Below are 14,361 nucleotides of genomic sequence, written 5' to 3'. Positions count from 1 at the left end.
CAGGAGGTACCTGTGCTACAAAGCACCACCAAGGACCAGCAGACGTTGCTGGAACTCGGATACCGAGAAGGAGGCACCAAGGCCAAAGGCACTGCCGAGAACCAGCTGACGGTACTGGAACCCGGAAGGGTAGCAGAAGGAACAAGAGCAAATGGAACTAGCGAGGACCAGCTGACGGTGCTGAAACCCGGAGGGGCAGCAGAAGAAAAAAGAGCCAATGGCACAACCGTGGACCAGCTGACGGTGCTGGAGCACGGTCACTAAGCAGGAGGTACCTGTGCTACAAAGCACTACCAAGGACCAGCAGACGTTGCTGGAAATCGGATACCGAGAAGGAGGCACCTAGGCCAAAGGCACTGCCGAGAACCAGCTGACGGTCCTGAAACCTGGATGGGTAGCAGAAGCTACCCCTGAAAAACAACGTTGCAAGCCCGCGAGCCGGCCGCAGTTACCGAAACCCACAGTCCTACAGGGGTGCTTGTCCTATTGGCACTACAGAACCAGCCTTTATTACCAGAACCCGCAGCCCACATAGGAAGCACCTAAACTGCAGGCACCATAGACTCGGCTAACCCGACCGCAACACGACTGGACAAAGTTTTGGTGGCAAAGTGACGTTGACAATCCCCGGAAACAGCAGGCGTGCTGGAACCAGGCTGGGCAGGAGGGAGTACCCATGCCAAAGACACTTCTGAGCAGCAACTGGCGATGAGGGTCAATCATGCAGCAGGCTGAGGCCTATTTGGAGCGAGTAGTAAATAAGATGTAGTGTAATTTTGGAGGCAGCAGGAGACTTTGTCATCCACACAGCAGGGGAGCAGCTGGCGTTACTGAACCCCACACTGGAGCTTGTGTTTTTCTCTGTGCAGACGGCACTTCCGAGCAACAACTGCCTGTGTTGAAGCCCAGGATCAATCATGGAGAAGGCTGAGGCCTACTTGAAGCAAGTTTTATATCGGTTGTACACTACTACTGATTGTAACCGTGCTCCACTTAGGCCTCTGGCTCTACTGTCTCTAGTTTTTCCCTTGGCCTCCAACCCCGCCAGTTGCTGCTCTGAAATGGCATCTGCACAATCCACACTTGTTCCTGGGTTACAGGGGCTCAGTCACGTCAGTTGATCCCCTGATGTGTATCCGGCAAGGTCTCCTGCTCTGTCCACATTCCCACTACTAGTAATGGGAATGTGGACAGAGCAGGAGACATTGCTGGACACACATCTGGGGATTAACTGACGTGACTGAGCCCCAGTAACACCGGAACAAGTGTGGATTGTGCAGACGCCACTTCAGAGCAGCAACTGGCGGGTTGGAAGCCAGGTGAAATACTAGAGACAGTGGAGCCAGAGGCCTAAGTGGAGCACAGTTAAAAATCAGTAGTAGTGTGACTGTGTAGGCAGCAGGAGACTTTGCCATCCACACAGCATGGGAGCAGCTGGCGTTACTGAACCCCACTTGCACAGGATCTAGTGTTTCTCTCTGTGCGGACGGCACTTCCAAGCAACAACTGGCTGTGTTGAAGCCCAGGCTCAATCATGGAGCATGCTGAGGCCTACTTGGAGCAAGTAGATAATAAGATGTAGTGTGATTTTGGAGGCAGCAGGAGACTTTTTCATCCACACAGCAGGGGAGCAGCTGGCGTTACTGAACCCCAGTAACACAGGAGCTAGTGTGTTTTCCTCTGTGAAGAAGGCACTTCTGGACACCAACTGGTGTTGTTGGAGCCCAGGATCAAGCAGGGAGCAGGCTGAGGCCTGATGTGTTTTGAATATGTCGGCAGCAGGAGATATTGCCGTCCACACAGCAGGGGAACAGCAGACGTTACTGAACCCCACTAACACAGGAGCTAGTGTTTTTCTCTGTGTGGACAGCACTTCCGAGCGACAACTGGCTGTGTTGAAGCCCAGGATCAATAATGCAGCAGGCGGAGGCCAACTTGCAGCAAGTTTGATATAGGTTGTAGACTACTACTGAATGTAACCGTGCTCCACTATGGCCTCTGGCTCCACTGTCTCTAGTATTTCCCCTCTCTTCCAACCCCGCCAGTTGCTGTTCTGAAGTGGCGTCTGCACAATCCACACTTGTTCCTGTGTTACTGGGGCTCAGTCACGTCAGTTGATCCCCTGATGTGTGTCCGGCAAGGTCTCCTGCTCTGTCCACATTCCCACTACTAGTAATGGACGCTGCGCTACGTGCTTAGTGCTTGCAGTGTTTTTTGAAGCAGGTAGATTAGGGGGACAGTCATGCTGACTAGTGCATCATCTGCGCACGCCATCCGCGTGGAATCATCGAAAGCACGCAAAACGAGGCAGATGTCCTTCATAGAGGCCCACTCAGTGGTGCTGAAGTGTGACTTGTTTGCGCCTGATGCAGCTGGTACTCCATGACTGCTGCCTGCTGCATCATGGGGTGATGTCTGGCACATGTGCTGAACTTGGTCGTGCAGAGTTTTCTGAGGGACTATCCGGATCTTGATGCACTCCTGCACAAGGTCCGCATAGGGTGCGCTCACTTGCGGCGTTCCAGCACGGCAAGATCGCGCCTTGCTGCTCTGCATCGCCGATTACGCCTTCCGGAACATTGCATCATATGTGACCTACCCACCAGGTGGAATTCAACGTTACATATGATAGAGCGGTTGTGTGAGCATCAGGCAGCAGTCATGGAGTACCAGCTGCATCAGGCGCAAACAAGTCGCACTGTGCGCCGTTCACACTTCAGCACCACTGAGTGGGCCTCTATGAAGGACATCTGCCTTGTTTTGCGTGCCTTTGATGATTCCACGCAGATGGTGAGTGCAGATGATACACTAGTCAGCATGACTGTTCCGCCTTATCTGCTTGCTTCAAAAAACACTGCAAGCACTAAGGGAGGAGGTTTTGGAAGAGGTGGAGGATGAGGAGTCACAAATGCCATCTGCTTCTTGACAGTCTGCGCTACGTGGTTCCTCACTAAGGCCTAGGCAGGGGACACTTGGTGAGGAGGATGAGGAGGAGTCAATGGAGGAGGAAGACATCTCTGCAGAGGAGGGAGGTACACAATGCTCTAGTCAGTATGTACAGCGAGGGTGGGGTGATGCAGAGCAGGCAGAGATGACGACTCAAGCAGGGGACAGCGTTTCTTTGGCAGTTGGAAGTCTGCAGCACATGGTTGATTTCATGCTGCAGTGCCTGAGAAACGACCGCCGCATCAACCACATTCTCAGCACGACATTATTGGGTGTACACCCTCCTAGATCCTCGCTACCGGGACAACTTACAAAGCCTCATACCACCGTTGAACCGGGAGCGTAAACTGCAGGAGTACCAAGACACACTAGTGCAGTCCATCATGTTCTCCATTCCAACCGACAGCAGTGCTGCTAGTGCTTTACAAAGCAGCTCTGTGCGTCAAGGCAGTGGAGGAAGCTCGGCACAAAGAGGGAGCAGAGGCAGCGCCTCAGCTCAAGGCAAGACCACTATGGCCCAAATGTGGCAAAGTTTTGTGTGTCCGCCACAAATGTCTACACCATCACAGACGGCTCCAGTCAGCAGGAGGCAACGTTTCCGTCAGATGGTGACAGACTACATGTCTTGTCCTGTCAGTGTACTCCCAGAGGGCTCTTCCCCCTTCAAGTTTTGGGTCTCTAAGCTGGATAAATGGCCAGAGCTTAGCCAGTATGCATTGGAGGTGCTGGCTTGCCCTGCTGCAAGTGTATTATCGGAACGCGTCTTTAGTGCCGCACGTGGTGTGCTAACAGACCGTCGCAAGCGACTATCCTCCGATAACGTTGACCGGCTTGCTTTTCTGAAAATGAACAACGCCTGGATCTCGCCAGAATTTGCCAGTCCTCTACAAGAATAAATAATTGGTTGGCAACAGTATCCAGGTCTCCTGTTGTGTTCATGTTTCTACCACCTGAACTGTAATCCCTGGGCTTCAACACAGCCAGTTGTCGCTCAGAAGTGCCGTCTGGACAGAGAAAAACACTAGCTCTTGTGTTAGTGGGGTTCAGTAACGCCATCTGCTCCCTTGCTGTGTGGATGGCAAAGTCTCCTGCTCCCTCCACAATCGAACTACTACTGATTTTTAACAGTGCTCCACTATGGCCTCTGGCTCCACTGTCTCTAGTATTTCCCCTGGCCCCCATCCAAGCCAGTTGCTGCTCTGAAGTGGCGTCTGCACAATCCACACTTATTCCTGTGTTCCTGGGGCTCAGTCACATCAGTTGATCCCCTGATGTGTGTCCGGCAATGTCTCCTGCTCTGTCCACATTCCCATTACTAGTAGTGGGAATGTGGACAGAGCTGGAGACCTTGCCGGACACACATCAGGGGATCAACTGATGTGACTGAGCCCCAGCAACTCAGGAACAAGTGTGGATTGTGCAGACGCCACTTCAGAGCAGTAACTGGCGGGGTTGGAGGCCAGGGGAAATACTAGAGACAGTGGATCCAGAGGCCATAGTGGAGCATGGTTGCAATCAGTAGTAGTCTACAACCTATATAAAACTTGCTGCAAGTTGGCCTCCGCCTGCTGCATTATTGATCCTGGGCTTCAACACAGCCAGTTGTCGCTCAGAAGTGCTGTCCGCACAGAGAAAAACACTAACTCCTGTGTTAGTGGGGTTCAGTAACGTCAGCTATTCCCCTGCTGTGTGGATGACAATGTCTCCCGCTGCCTCCACATTAACAAACCATCAGGGCTCAGCCTGCTCCATGCTTGATCCTGGGCTCCAACAACGCCAGTTGGTGTTCTGAAGTGCCATCTTCACAGAGAAAAACACACTAGCTCTTGTGTTAGTGGGGTTCAGTAACGTCAGCTGTTCCCCTGCTGTGTGGACGACAAAATCTCCTGCTGCCTCCACATTCAAAAACCATCAGGCCTCAGCCTGCTCCATGCTTGATCCTGGGCTCCAACAACGCCAGTTGGTGTTCAGAAGTGCCGTCTTCCCAGAGAAAAACACACTAGCTTCTGTGTTAGTGGGGTTCAGTATCGTCAGCTGTTCCCCTGCTGTGTGGACGACAAAGTCTCCTGCTGCCTCCACATTCAAAAACTATCAGGCATCAGCCTGCTCCATGCTTGATCCTGGGCTCCAACAACGCCAGTTGGTGTTCAGAAGTGCCGTCTTCACAGAGAAAAACACACTAGTTCTGTGTTAGTGGGGTTCAGTGTCGTCAGCTGTTCCCCTGCTGTGTGGACGACAAAGTCTCCTGCTGCCTCCACATTCACAAACCATCAGGCCTCAGCCTGCTCCATGCTTGGTCCTGGGCTCCAACAATGCCAGTTGGTGTTCAGAAGTGCCGTCTTCTCAGAGAAAAACACACTAGCTCCTGTGTTAGTGGCGTTCAGTAACGTCAGCTGTTCCCCTGCTGTGTGGACGACAAAGTCTCCTGTTGCCTCCACATTCAAAAACCATCAGGCCTCAGCCTGCTCCATGCTTGATCCTGTGCTCCAATAACACCAGTTGGTGTTCAGAAGTGCCGTCTTCACAGAGAAAAACACACTAGCTCTGTGTTAGTGGGGTTCAGTAACTTCAGCTGTTCCCCTGCTGTGTGGACGACAAAGTCTCCTGCTGCCTCCACATTCACAAACCATCTGGCCTCAGCCTGCTCCATGCTTGGTCCTGGGCTCCAACAATGCCAGTTGGTGTTCAGAAGTGCCGTCTTCACAGAGAAAAACACACTAGCTCCTGTGTTAGTGGGGTTCAGTAACGTCAGCTGTTCCCCTGCTGTGTGGACGACAAAGTCTCCTGCTGCCTCCACATTCAAAAACCATCAGGCCTCAGCCTGCTCCATGCTTGATCCTGGGCTCCAACAACGCCAGTTGGTGTTCAGAAGTGCCATCTTCACAGAGAAAAACACACTAACTTCTGTGTTAGTGGGGTTCAGTAACGTCAGCTGTTCCCCTGCTGTGTGGGTGACAAAGTCCTCCTGCTGCCTCCACATTCAAAAACCATCAGGCCTCAGCCTGCTCCATGCTTGATCCTGGGCTCCAACAACGCCAGTTGGTGTTCAGAAGAGCTGTCTTCACAGAGAAAAACACACTAGCTTCTGTGTTAGTGGGGTTCAGTAACGTCAGCTGTTCCCCTGCTGTGTGGGTGACAAAGTCTCCTGCTGCTTTCACATTCACTAACCATCAGGCCTCAGCCTGCTCCATGCTTGATCCTGTGCTCCAACAACACCAGTTGGTGTTCAGAAGTGCCGTCTTCACAGAGAAAAACACACTAGTTCTGTGTTAGTGGGGTTCAGTAACTTCAGCTGTTCCCCTGCTGTGTGGACGACAAAGTCTCCTGCTGCCTCCACATTCACAAACCATCTGGCCTCAGCCTGCTCCATGCTTGGTCCTGGGCTCCAACAATGCCAGTTGGTGTTCAGAAGTGCCGTCTTCACAGAGAAAAACACACTAGCTCCTGTGTTAGTGGGGTTCAGTAACGTCAGCTGTTCCCCTGCTGTGTGGACGACAAAGTCTCCTGCTGCCTCCACATTCAAAAACCATCAGGCCTCAGCCTGCTCCATGCTTGATCCTGGGCTCCAACAACGCCAGTTGGTGTTCAGAAGTGCCATCTTCACAGAGAAAAACACACTAACTTCTGTGTTAGTGGGGTTCAGTAACGTCAGCTGTTCCCCTGCTGTGTGGGTGACAAAGTCCTCCTGCTGCCTCCACATTCAAAAACCATCAGGCCTCAGCCTGCTCCATGCTTGATCCTGGGCTCCAACAACGCCAGTTGGTGTTCAGAAGAGCTGTCTTCACAGAGAAAAACACACTAGCTTCTGTGTTAGTGGGGTTCAGTAACGTCAGCTGTTCCCCTGCTGTGTGGGTGACAAAGTCTCCTGCTGCTTTCACATTCACTAACCATCAGGCCTCAGCCTGCTCCATGCTTGATCCTGGGCTCCAACAACGCCAGCTTGTGTTCAGAAGTGCCGTCTTCACAGAGAAAAACACACTAGCTCTTGTGTTAGTGGGGTTCAGTAACGTCAGCTGTTCCCCTGCTGTGTGGACAACAAAGTCTCCTGCTGCCTCCACATTCACAAACCATCAGGCCTCAGCCTGCTCCATGCTTGATCCTGGGCTCCAACTACGTCAGTTGGTGTTCAGAAGTGCCATCTTCACAGAGAAAAACACACTAGTTCTGTGTCAGTGGGGTTCAGTAACGTCAGCTGTTCCCCTGCTGTGTGGACGACAAAGTCTCCTGCTGCCTCCACATTCAAAAACCATCAGGCCTCAGCCTGCTCCATGCTTGATCCTGGGCTCCAACAATGCCAGTTGGTGTTCAGAAGTGCCGTCTTCACAGAGAAAAACACACTAGCTTCTGTGTTAGTGGCGTTCAGTAACGTCAGCTGTTCCCCTGCTGTGTGGACGACAAAGTCTCCTGCTGCCTCCACATTCAAAAACCACCAGGCCTCCGCCTGCTCCATGCTTGATCCTGGGCTCCAACAACACCAGTTGGTGTTCAGAAGTGCCATCTTCACAGAGAAAAACACACTAGCTTCTGTGTTAGTGGGGTTCAGTAACGTCAGCTGTTCCCCTGCTGTGTGGACGACAAAATCTCCCACTGCCTCCACATTCAAAAACCATCAGGCCTCAGCCTGCTCCATGCTTGATCCTGGGCTCCAACAACGCCAGTTGGTGTTCAGAAGTGCCGTCTTCACAGAGAAAAACACACTACCTCCTGTGTCAGTGGTGTTCAGTAACGCCAGCTGCTCCCCTGCTGTGTGGACGACAAAGTCTCCTGCTGCCTCCAAAATCACACTACATCTTACTTTCTACTCGCTCCAAGTAGGCCTCAGCCTGCTCCATGATTGATCCTGGGCTTCAACACAGCCAGCTGTTGCTTGGAAGTGCCGTCCGCACAGAGAGAAACATTAGCTCCTGTGTCAGTGGGGTTCAGTAACGACAGCTGCTCCCCTGCTATGCAGATGGCAAAGTCTCCTGCTGCCTACACAGCCACACTACTACTGATTTTTAGGGCTCAGTCACGTCAGTTGATCCCCTGATGTGTGTCCGGCAATGTCTCCTGCTCTGTCCACATTCCCATTACTAGTAGTGGGAATGTGGACAGAGCTTGAGATCTTGCCGGACACACATCAGGGGATCAACTGACGTGACTGATCCCCTGTAACCCAGGAACAAGTGTGGATTGTGCAGACGCCACTTCTGAGCAGCAACTGGTGGGGTTGGAGACCGGGGGGAAATACTAGTGACAGTGGAGCCAGAGGCCTAAGTGGAGCACGGTTACAATTAGTAGCAGTATACAACCGATATAAAACTTGCTTCAAGTAGGCCTCAGCCTGCTCCATGATTGATCCTGGGCTTCAACACAGCCAGTTGTTGCTTGGAAGTGCCATCCGCACAGAGAGAAACACTGGCTCCTGTGTCAGTGGGGTACAGTAATGCCAGCTGCTCCCCTGCTGTGTGGACGACAAAGTCTCCTGCTGCCTCCAAAATCACACTACATGTTACTTTCTACTCGCTCCAAGTAGGCCTCAGCCTGCTGCATGATTGACCCTGGGCTCCAACATCTCCAGTTGCTGCTCAGAAGTGTCTTTGGCACAGGTACTCCCTCCTGCCCAGCCTGGTTCGAGCACGCCTGCTGTTTCCGGGTAGTGTCAACGTCACTTTGCCACCAATACATACTGTAGTCCTGTCGTGTTGCGGTCGGGTTAGCCGAGTCTATGGTGCCTGCAGTTTAGGTGCTTCCTATGTGGGCTGCGGGTTCTCTTAATAAAGGCTGGTTCCGTAGTGCCAATAGGACAAGCACCCCCTGTAGGACTGTGGGTTTCGGTAACTGCGGCCGGCTCGCGGCCTTGCAACGTTGTTTTTCAGGGGTAGCTTCTGCTACCCATCCGGGTTCCAGCACCGTCAGCTGGTTCTCGGCAGTGCCTTTGGCCTAGGTGCCTCCTTCTCGATATCCGAGTTCCAGCAACATCTGCTGGTCCTTGGTAGTGCTGTGTAGCACAGGTACCTCCTGCTTAGCTACCGGGTTCCAGCACCGTCAGCTGGTCCACGGTTGTGCCATTGACTCTAGTTCCTTCTGCTGCCACTCTGGGTACCAGCACCGTCAGTTGGTTCTCGGTAGTTACATTGACTCTTGCAGCTTCTGCTACCCATCCAGGTTCCAGCACCATCAGCTGGTTCTCGGCAGTGCCTTTGGCCTAGGTGCCTCCTTCTCGGTATCCGAGTTCCATCAACGTCTGCTGGCCCTTGGTAGTGCTTTGCAGCACAGGTACCTCCTGCTTAGTAACCATGTTCCAGCACTGTCAGCTGGTCCACGGTTGTGCCATTGGCTCTTGTTCCTTCTGCTGCCACTCTGGGTACCAGCACCATCAGCTGATTCTCGGCAGTTCCATTGACTCTTGTAGCTTCTGCTACCCATCCGGGTTCCAGCACCGTCAGCTGGTTCTCCGCAGTGCCTTTGGCCTAGGTGCCTCCTTCTCGATATCCGAGTTCCAGCAATGTCTGCTGGTCCTTGGTAGTGCTTTGTAGCACAGGTACCTCCTGCTTAGTAACCATGTTCGAGCACTGTCAGGTCGTCCACGGTTGTGCCATTGGCTCTTGTTCCTTCTGCTGCCACTCTGGGTACCAGCACCATCAGCTGATTCTCGGCAGTTCCATTGACTCTTGTAGCTTCTGCTACCCATCCGGGTTCCAGCACCGTCAGCTGGTTCTCCGCAGTGCCTTTGGCCTAGGTGCCTCCTTCTCGATATCCGAGTTCCAGCAACATCTGCTGGTCCTTGGTAGTGCTTTGTAGCACAGGTACCTCCTGCTTAGTAACCGTGTTCCAGCACTGTCAGCTGGTCCACGGTTGTGCCATTTGCTCTTTTTCCTTCTGCTGCCACTCTGGGTACCAGCACCGTCAGCTGTTACTCGGTAGTTCCATTGACTTTTGCAGCTTCTGCCACCCATCCGGGTTCCAGCATCGTCAGCTGGTTCTCGGCAGTGCCTTTGGCCTAGGTGCCTCCTTCTCGGTATCTGAGTTCCAGCAACGTCTGCTGGTCCTTGGTAGTGCTTTATAGCACAGGTACCTCCTGCTTAGTAACCATGTTCCAGTACCGTCAGCTGGTCCACGGTTGTGCCATTGATTCTTGTTCCTTCTGCTGCCCATCCGGGTTCCAGTACCATCAGCTGGTTCTCGGCAGTTCCTCAGCCTTCTTGTACCTTCTGCTACTTTTCAAAGATCACGCTTGTGGAAATGGTTTTTGGTTCTCACTCTGGATCTCCCTGACGACGACCCTGAAGACGACGACTCTGAAGACCACACCGAAGAAGACCATAAAGATGACCCTGAAGAAGATGACCAAGATGACAAAGAACATGAAGACAACCACCAAGGTGCAGAACAACAAGAGACAGAAGACCAAGAAGCAGAAGAACAAAAAGCAGAAGGACCAAAAGCAGAAGAACATTAAGCATAAGGCTAAAAATCAGAGCAAAAGATATTATCTAAATTCTAAGCAGAAGAAGACTAAGCAGTGTATGGGGGTGAGTCCGTTCCTCCTCGTGGTGCCCCTGGAAAATGCCTGCTGCTGCAGGCCAAACTGAACGGGGACAAATCCTGTTGTAAATCTTTTGTGACAGGCAGAACGGAAGGTGTAATCTTCAAACTTTTATAGATAATAACTACAGGAATGCCTGTTACAAATAAGAATATGATGAAGAAGAAGAATAGGGAGAAGATGAATAAGAAGAATATGAAGAATGTACAAAAAAAGAATAATAGGAAGAAGATGAAGAATGTAAAAGAAAGAATAATAGGAAGAAGGTGAAGAAGAAGAAGATGAATAAGGTGAAGAAGAAGTTGATGAAAAAGATGCTGCTGCTGCTGAGGATGATGAAGGAGAAAGTGTTGGAGAAGTAAAAAAGAAGGTGAAGAGCATGGAAGTAGTGAAACATACATTTCTAACAAAATATACAAAAGGTTAACATAGTCAATATCTTTGTAACTCCGAACATCTTTAAAAACAAAATTTATTCCTGCTATTCCATTTGACTGGCTAAACCTCTATGCCTTTAATGTCTCCTCCACCTCCCCCAATACATTCTACATTATTCTTAGTTGTTTTTCGTCATGTAGAATTAAACTACAAGGAAAGAAAGGGTTTTTTTTAATCCCGATATTTCTGTTCCATTGACTTGAATGGGACTTCCAGGATCGGAATCGGCGATACCCGATACGTTTTTCATATCGGCCGATCCAATCCGATCCAATATTTTTCAATATCGGTTGGTATCGCTCAACACTAGTCCCTAACTGAATTCACAGCAGAGTGAACCCGAAATGGTGGCGGCGGCTTTTATAGTGCATCATGACATCATTTCAGCAGCCAATCACAGCCATGCCATTAGTTAACATGCCTACATGCCTAACAGGATGTGCCCACACTTCTGAGGATTGTCATTGGCTGAATCAAATCAAACTGGCTCATAGCATTATGGGAACTTCCGATTCCGGTATTCGATATGCTAAAAGTATCGGAACTCAGTATCGGAATTCCAATACAGTGAATATCGGCCGATACCCGATATTTGCGGTATCAGAATGCTCAGCACTAATTGTAACACCTCATTTGTCATTTATCAAATAGAGTGCATTACATGCAGGCTACAATATATAGGTTGCACCACATGCCCTCTCAAAGTTCGTAACAGGAGACATTTAAATGATGCGGTTAATCCGAATACTATTGCTCCATCTGCAGCTTCAAAGCATTTTTTAATACATCACAAAGGTTGTGTTGACTCTTTTAGATTTAATGCTATAGAAAAAGTTCACAGACCTTTGAGAGGAGGCAATCACAAATGCAAGCTTTAATAGAGAATCCTTTTGGATTTTCACATTGAACACAAGGACACCGTCAGGTTTGAATTATAGACAGGATTTGATAAAATGTTACAATTCATTAAAATTGCCTTATAACTTTTTCATGTGTATATACTGTTTTCCTTAAGTGGTTTTTAGGGAAAATTTTTTTTGTTTGTTTTGTTTTCTTTGGTTTTAATTACCACGGTACACTCATTTTTCATTACTTATATGATGTTAATTGTCTGACCAATTATGTCTGACTTCCTAGTATATGTTCACATGCTTTGCAACCAGAACACAGATCTTGATGAAGACTGTTATGTCGTAACGCGTCATCTGTTTCTGAGGTGTTTTTCTACATGCCCGGCAATCCTGTGCCATTCTGTTTTAACCTAATGGATTAAAGGTTATATTTTAGTCTACTCGCTGTTTTTTTTCTTACATCCACAGTTGGTACATGGTGACATTTGCTTGTTTCCTCATATTTCCCTCTGCTGACTGTTACTTCTGCGCAGTACATGCCTGGAGTGAACTGTCCTTGACTGCTCCCCAGTTCCTTCCCAGCCTAACCTCGCCATGATGACAATTCCTTCTGCCTGTTTCGCCCCAGACTCGAAATCATCAGTCACCAAGTTTGGTTACCTCTGATGAAGAATCCAGCCTGTCTGTAACAAACTCGTCGAAGTCCTAGCTTCGTTCACTTCATCTGTCCCGCCGACTCCTGCTCTAAAAACATTGGCCCAGGTGACAAGTCACCACATCTTCCCGTTTCTGTACTGGCCCACTGCTGTGACATATGCAGTGGCCGTGGATAATGTGGGCTGCAGCGCTTGAATGTTGTGTGGCTTCCAAGCTGTCCAGGCCTAGAGCCCATGTGGACACTAGGACACCCTGGACCCATCTGACCTAACTTCCTATGAGGTCCCTGCTTACTACCCGACAACCCCTCCTACACTTAACCCTCTAAGAACGTCCTATGTTATGAATGAGTCACCGTAGGAGGCAAAAAAAGAAATACAAGCCAAGTCCAGAAAACCAGAGAAGTTGGCAACTATCAGATTGCAGACCCCTGAACCCACCAACACAACCAGCAGTAGCCGTGGGGGGCTCCTACGATGCCCTAGACCCCTCGATCACAGCCGGAGAACTAAACAGGCCCAAAGAAAGAAAGGGGAAATCCAAACTGCCCCAGAGCAGACCCCAAAGCAATAGGCAGCCCCCAACACACAATGACGGCGAAGCAAGATGAAAACACCAACACAGACAGAAGGACAGACTGAGCAAAGACGGGGCCCAAAACTACCTAGATAGGAAAGGACAGGAAGGCTGCTGTCTGCAATCCGCCAAAACCCCATCAAAGACATAAGCCAACAAGCTGGTATGAAAAAGGCCCTGAAGCAGCTAGGCTTCAAAAACTAAATCAGCACTCAGGTATTTTCAGAAGACAGAGCTAAAGGAATTCAGCACACCCCAGCAGGGAATGGCAGAAATCCAGAAAAACAAAGCAAAACAAAGTCAAAGCACAAATGCAAAAGGCCGAGCAGCAAACCTAGCCTTAGAGGAGCAGGAATTCAGACTGGTCTCCAAGGATCCCACAGAGAAATCACCCGCAGGGCAGAAGGGCGTCGGCAGCCTTATATCCAGTCAGTAACTTCACTCAGCCAGTCATCATCATCACCCTCAGGTGTTTGATAATCAGGCTCACTACCTTTCTTTACCAGAAGAGGGAGTTCCTCGGGCCTCAGTAATGAAGGGGAAAATGAACTCACAACAGTCCTATCAGCTATACCTATAGAGCCCACTAGCATGCCCCCTTCTAGTGGACTGTAGAGTTGAGCGAAACGGGTCGAAAAATTTCAAAAGTCGCCGACTTTTGGCAAAGTCGGGTTTCTTGAAACAAAACCCGACCCTAGGATGAGGTCGGCCACGAGGTCGGCGACTTACGCGCCAAAGTCACGTTTCAAAAGTTTGTTTTGCGCTCTTTTTCAGCCAATCAGGATCCACGGACACTGTGGGCAACGTGATGACATAGGCAGGGGTCGCCACCATCTTTCAGAAGGGCATGCAAGTGATTGGCTTGCTTTGGTGGGCGTCACAGGGGTTATAAAAGGGCATGCACGCCGACCGCCATCTTACTTCTGCCGATCTTAGCATAGGGTGAGGTTGCTGATTCTGTAGGGAGAGCGTTAGGCAGGGAAGAAGAAAAAAAAACTGCTTTTGCTGCTAGCGATTTTGCCTGTACAACACACCAGTCACTGTGTGTGCAGTGCAAGGGGAGGCTATATTGTGGTGGATCAGCGGTGTTGGTTGTTAGGCTGCCTTCTAAGGCTTCCTGACAGCTGCATTGCTGTTTCCCCACTGCTCTGCAAACTGCTTTTTTAAAAGCAATCCCAATTTTTTTTTTTTGTCCTGGTGAGGTACTGAGCGTCCTTTTTTTCACACCATACAGCGTCAGTGGGCCTCACACAATCCAAAAGTGTCCAGTGTCCACTAGTGTCTGCAGAAATTCAAAATCTCCCTTATCCTGTAGTCACTTTTTTCACACCTGTGCCATCGAGCCTGTGACATAGCGCTCTGATA

The sequence above is a fragment of the Dendrobates tinctorius genome, unplaced genomic scaffold (assembly GCF_039654945.1).
Source record: "Dendrobates tinctorius isolate UK_male_01 unplaced genomic scaffold, ASM3965494v1 ptg000001l, whole genome shotgun sequence".
NCBI classification, from domain to species: Eukaryota; Metazoa; Chordata; class Amphibia; order Anura; family Dendrobatidae; genus Dendrobates; species Dendrobates tinctorius.
The sequence above is the reverse complement of the archived record's forward strand: the minus strand, read 5'-3'. Positions refer to the sequence as shown.